Genomic DNA, 5,850 nt, shown 5'->3' with positions numbered 1-5,850 from the left:
TGTACAGAATAAAAACCCGAGACTATTTTGGCCTTAAAGATGGCGGAGATGAACCGGGGAGAGAAATAGAGGCTGGTTTCCCAAGGTGATTTAAAGTAACTCTTTTGAAATTACCCACCCTGAGGCAAGTAACCCCCAGGAAGTAGAAAGCAAGGTAGCTATGGGTTTGCTTCTTGACTTCCCGAGCAGGAAAATTCTTTTAAAATATTTAGCAGCTGTGCCAGGCCTATTGGCTGGAAATTTACAACTTTTAAGTTCAAATGATCTAAATGTATTGAAATTTATAATACTGAAATGTTGATCTGAGTATGCCTAGTATGAAGTCTAGATGATATAAGTTAGTCTAGTAATTGAATATGCCTTATATTTTATTTGAAATGTATCCTTAAAAATGTAAAAGTATTAATTATTTGAGAAATGCTAAGCATTCAACTTGCTACCTAAGATTTAAAACTCTGAAAGTTTAAGGTCTCTTTTCTCTCCATTAAAAGGTTTTAAAGCTACACCCTTTTTTTTTATGGAGGGAGGGGTAGACACGCCCTTCCCCTAGCGTGCAGGTAGGCTGGTTCCCGCCAGCGGCCATTTTTAAAGAATGTTCATTTGCATTTCAATGGCTACACCTTTTGCTAGCTGACCTTCCCAGAAAAGGTCAAGTGGCTAGGCCAACCCCAGCCAGAAAAAACATGGTTTAAAGTTAACTATTAGATTTTAAAATTTATTCTTAAGAATATAAAGGTGTTATTAATCTAAGAACTGCAAATATTTGACTTGCAAGCTCTGAAAGTTTAAGATTCAGATTGAATTGTGAGAAATTATAGAATTGTGGTAACGAAATGCCTAGAGTATAGCAACTTAATTTTTGAGAAAATAAAATGTGTTTTCTCTTAAATAATTAGGAATTCAAAATATGTTGCTTCTTGGTCTGATTTAAAAAGGAGGATTAATTCTGTGATACAGTTTAATTTAATTGATATTCTTTTAAGATAATTCAAGTATATAATCTTTAAATCATATATATAAATATATATATTATATGTTTGATCTTTCCAAGTGTATTTCAAGGTTTTGAGAGTAGCTTTTGAGCGTTTCATTGGGCCCCGAAATGTTACAAAAGTCTATTCTCTCTTAGAAGAAATATTTTTTTTTTAATTAAACCAATTGATACTTGAAATCACATGGAAAGCTTTATCAAATAAAAATTAATTAATGTATTTTACTTATGTACATATATATTAAATGTTATGAAAGTTTTTGCCTGTTAGAAGGGCAAAAACAATATATTTCTTAAAAATAGTCAAAATTTTCAACAGCAGTAGAATTTCAAGAAAGACAAAAGCTGTGCTTTTAGATCAGACCAATAAAGTATCAAACCTATAAGTTTACTGAATAAGTTTCTTTGCCTTTTTTTTAAATTAAAGATACCTACTTAAGTTGCTTTATAAATTAGCCTTTTAAAAAAATAATCAATGTCTCATATAAATTAAGTTACATGAAAAGCCAATGTTTAAATAATTGAATTTAAGAACAGATTGGAAGCCACCATTATAGCCGCCTGCATTCTTAATTAAGCTAGAGGTGGGGCAACTTGTGAGAGCCGCCATCTTGCCTGCCTCTCTGGCCATGTAGTTACTGCCCGCCATCTTGAAATAACAAAGGCCAACCCCTTTCCTTTAAATAAGCCAATGTCTTTGTAAGCAATTTAAATAAATCTTCTAAGAAAGTTACTGAAGCCTTCCCATGATCCCTCTGTATATGCAAATAAGCCTAAGAGGATACTTTAAAAATATAATTATAAATTTATAAAAAGGAGAAATTTTAAAATTTTAAATTCTATTTCACTAACATTTACAGTGTAAACTGAAGATTGTTATTAAAATGTTAAATCTGAAAGTAAATTAGTAGTCAGCCTTACTGTAAGAGTACTTGTAATATAGCTAACTAGTCGCCTGAGGCTTGCCTTTCAAGCTGTAACCATACAGGTTGCTTGTTGTAAAAAGAAAGACAAAGATCCTTAAATGAAACTCTCTATAGCCTGCAGATTATTTTGGAAGAAAATAGAGTTTTCCTTCAAATATCAGAGATTGTAATTGATAATCAATGCATCAGGCCTCAGAAGGTGTAGATAAGAAAAGATTAAATGACTTTTAGAAATTTTTAGGAGACTTTAACTGGTTAAAACCTTTTGTATACAAAAGAAATTGATAGCCAGTTTGAGATTGAATTGCCATGGCCTAGAACAAAGAATATTCTTACATGATATTTTAAAATTTCATTATAATTTTTGATATTTTACAACAGCATATTGTACAATTATCCCAAACTTACAAATTAATTCTTTGAATGTTTGGCAGCAATTTATAAGGACATGAAAGGATTTAATCCCTTCCACTGTGTGGAAGGCCCCCTAGAAAAGCATTTGAGCATTCTATATTGGCTCCTCTTGCCCTTTTTGCCAAGAGGGACCCTCTTCTCACAATCCAATTGCCCACAGCTGTTGCCTGAGTTTTCTGTTCATGCTGAGGTTGAAGCCTCATTATGGCTGGTACCATGAATCTGTCTCTGGCACAATGGCGTGAGCTGGGCCCTCCATGGAAAAACCTGGGTTCCCCAAGACAGGTGCTGGGCATGGAGGCCATAGGGGCATAGGCTACCAAGGAGACAGAACTGAACCTCACATCACCCTGCTTGGCCCGGAGGATGGCTGGTTAGTCAAAGACAGGTAAGATTCCTCAAGGGAGGAACAACCTAAGACAGGCACAGTCGCAGAGGGGCCATCAGGAGAGAACGTGGGGGTCAACAGAGGTGGGGCACAGAACCTCATCCCCCCCAACATTGCAGGGGCTTGAACACTCGCCCCTTCTGAGGGAGGTCTCCTGCCCAATGGCTGCTTCACGCTTCCCATGCCCAGCTCAGATTGGGACCCAGGCAACATACAGAGACTTGGCCCAGATCAGATCGGAAAGAGACCCAGATAACAGACTTGGCCCAGCTTAGATTGAATTCCAGGCAACAGAGAGTTGGCTGTGATGGCAGCTGCCCTATGTCTAAATCTAGCCTAAATCCAGAAATGCTCAGGGCTTTCTCAAGGATGCAAAATAATCCTTTTCATTAATATTTACAGGGTAAACTAAGATTGTTGTTAGAGTATTAAATCTTGACAGTAAAATAGTCAAGTTTTCAGATTAATTTAAATTGGCTAATTGAAAATAAGTAAATATTCAAGAAAATGTAATTGTACAAAAGCTGTTCCTAAAGTATTAACCAAAATTTCTATTGATAGTTCATTTCATGGTAAAATCACTTAACATGCAATGAACCTAAAGCAGTCATATTTTTGTGCAAAAAAAATAAAATTTAAAGTTATCAAGACTGCATTATAAAAATTTTCCAAAAGCCTCCTAAAAATTAAATAAAAAAGGGGGATGGTGGAAAATACCATGTAAGAAAAAATATCCTGTAAGTAAATTACATCTAGAAAAAATTTTTTACTTTGAAAATTAATTTTCATACAGCAGGACACCCATGAAAAACATGTATGGTGTCAAAATAAGCCAAAGGAAAATTGTTTGGGCAAAAAATAAAGGATCCCAAGTAAAATTTATAGAAAAGATTCCTTTATTAACTTTTGGTCGAGAACATGTTTGTATATTTTCAGAAAACAACTCCTAGACCATGTGGATTCCTGCAACAGAGAGGAATTAACAGGAATGCTCCAGCCATGAAGACATTTGGCCCTTGTGCATTTAGAAAAATAACCGACCTTGTAAAACAGCAAATAGATTCAGCTTTAGCAAAACCCATCCAGGTTCACTATCAACGCCTAGAAATGGACGAAAAACCTCCAGACCCAGACTCGCTCCTTCCCTACGGGGACAGCATCTTAACCAGAGGGATGCTTACCTACGCTCTACACAGAGCCAAAGGTATGGGTATCAAACCGGGTGCAGAGCAAAGCATTGCAAGGGAAGGTCTAAACATTTTTTTCAACCTCCTCTTGATTTCCCTGAGAGTACACCTGGTTTGCATAGAGGTTGACATCAATAAAAATAATGGCTCTGCCTCTTCTCCCCAAAAGATGTCAAGAGCCACACACAGTGGGCATACAAAGCCCACGGGAGGAACCAGGTCAATGTCTCCCCGGTTGGTTAAGGCCCACTCCCTTCTCTTAAACAGAGAGGGAGGAGATGTCAGGAGCCAAGAGTCAATCACAAATTAATTCTAACATTGTTTCAGTGAGCTAATGAAGCAGAATCTCACGGAAACTTGGTCCTCACCATAGGCTTACTTCCTCAGGCCTGAGGACAAAGCATTCTTCACATAGCTGTCCTTTATCTATAGTCAGCACCCTTTGCCCCATCCTTTATCTATAGTCAACACCCTTTATGACCTTAGCCAAATTATCTAAGTTCATATGACCAGCTCAGCCCCCACCCCTCCTAGGCATCTCCCCTTCTAGAAACCACATATAAGGAACACTGTAAGAATAAAATCTGGAGGCTTGATCAGAAACCCGTTTGACTTGCCTCCATTCTTCACGTCCCTTGTCTGTCTCTCATTCTCTTAGGTGTGCCGCCTCGGTATCCCCGTGAGAAGACCCCGCTGGCAGGGGCAGCCCAGCCCCCACCCATGCATAAATTTATGCACTGGGCCTCTAGTTATAACATAAAAGGACATAAGAAATCCGATTATTTATAAAGAGGAATATGTTAGATTTATGAAAGGAGCAAGGCCCTGTGATTTGACAAAGCTATCAGCTAAGAGGCTTGTAGACCAGCCTGCAAATGTGATGGTTCTCATTTCTGTCTAATTAAGGTAGCCAGTCCAAGCTGGTGTGACTCAGTGGTAGAGCATTGCCCTATCAACCAGGAGTTCGTGGTTTGATTCCTGTCCAGGGTACATGCCCGGTTTGTGAGATGGATCCCTAGTAGGGGGCATGCAGACAGCTGACCCATGATTCTCTCTCATCAGTGATGTTTCTATTTCTCTCTCCCTCTCCCTTCCTCTTTCTCTAAAAGCAATAAAAAACATGTTTTTACAAAAGACAAGTTTTAACATAAATGATAAACAAATAAAGGTGGCCTACGTTCACCTCTCTGCAGGACTGCTGAGGACAGTTAAACTGTTCACAGATCAAATAAAGGGGTTACATAGACATCCCCTCCCCCTAAAGAAATATCAGGGCTCTATTAACTAGGGTAAAAAATAAAGCGTAATGGTTACCCAGCCAATACAGAAGGTAGGAGGAGGACGTCTCAGAGGAACATATGGTAGCAACTGCCAGGCTGTAACAGAGATGAAGAAACAAAACATTCTTATGTTTCCATGGCTCTCAGGGCTGGCCTGCAGGCCCACCTTAAAGGGCCAGAGCCACGGAACTGGTCTTCAAGAGTTGGTCTTTCTACTGTAGAAATGTCCTTTTTGAGGACTTAGACCAAATAGTCACTGTAATCCATCCGACAATTAAGTAGAAAAACTGGAAGTAGAGCCATGGTGATGGGGGGCAAGTCTCATGATAGGGAGCTAGTTCCAGGCCACGGGGTGGCCTCCCTGATCAGTCCTAGGATCAGGACCTTAAGGCGAAACAGATTTGGGCCCTGGCTGTCACTGGACTCTGCTTCCAGTTGGACCTTACTATCTCCCTGGAAGAGTTCCTGCTAGGAACTCACACGGGTCACGTGAGCTGGGGATGGAGGTGGGCAGGGAGGATAAGAAAGGGCCAAAGGGGGTAGCAAACAGGGTGAACAAGGAAGCAAAGGGGTAAAGTGAATCCTGAGTCAGGAAACACTCAGCTTACAGGGCGGGCACTGTGACAGGCACATGCTGGTGTCCCAGAGCCCAGGTGCTGCCTCT

This window comes from Cnephaeus nilssonii (assembly GCF_951640355.1).
Source record: "Cnephaeus nilssonii genome assembly, chromosome: Y".
NCBI lineage: Eukaryota > Metazoa > Chordata > Mammalia > Chiroptera > Vespertilionidae > Cnephaeus > Cnephaeus nilssonii.
Note: the sequence above shows the minus strand (reverse complement) of the source record.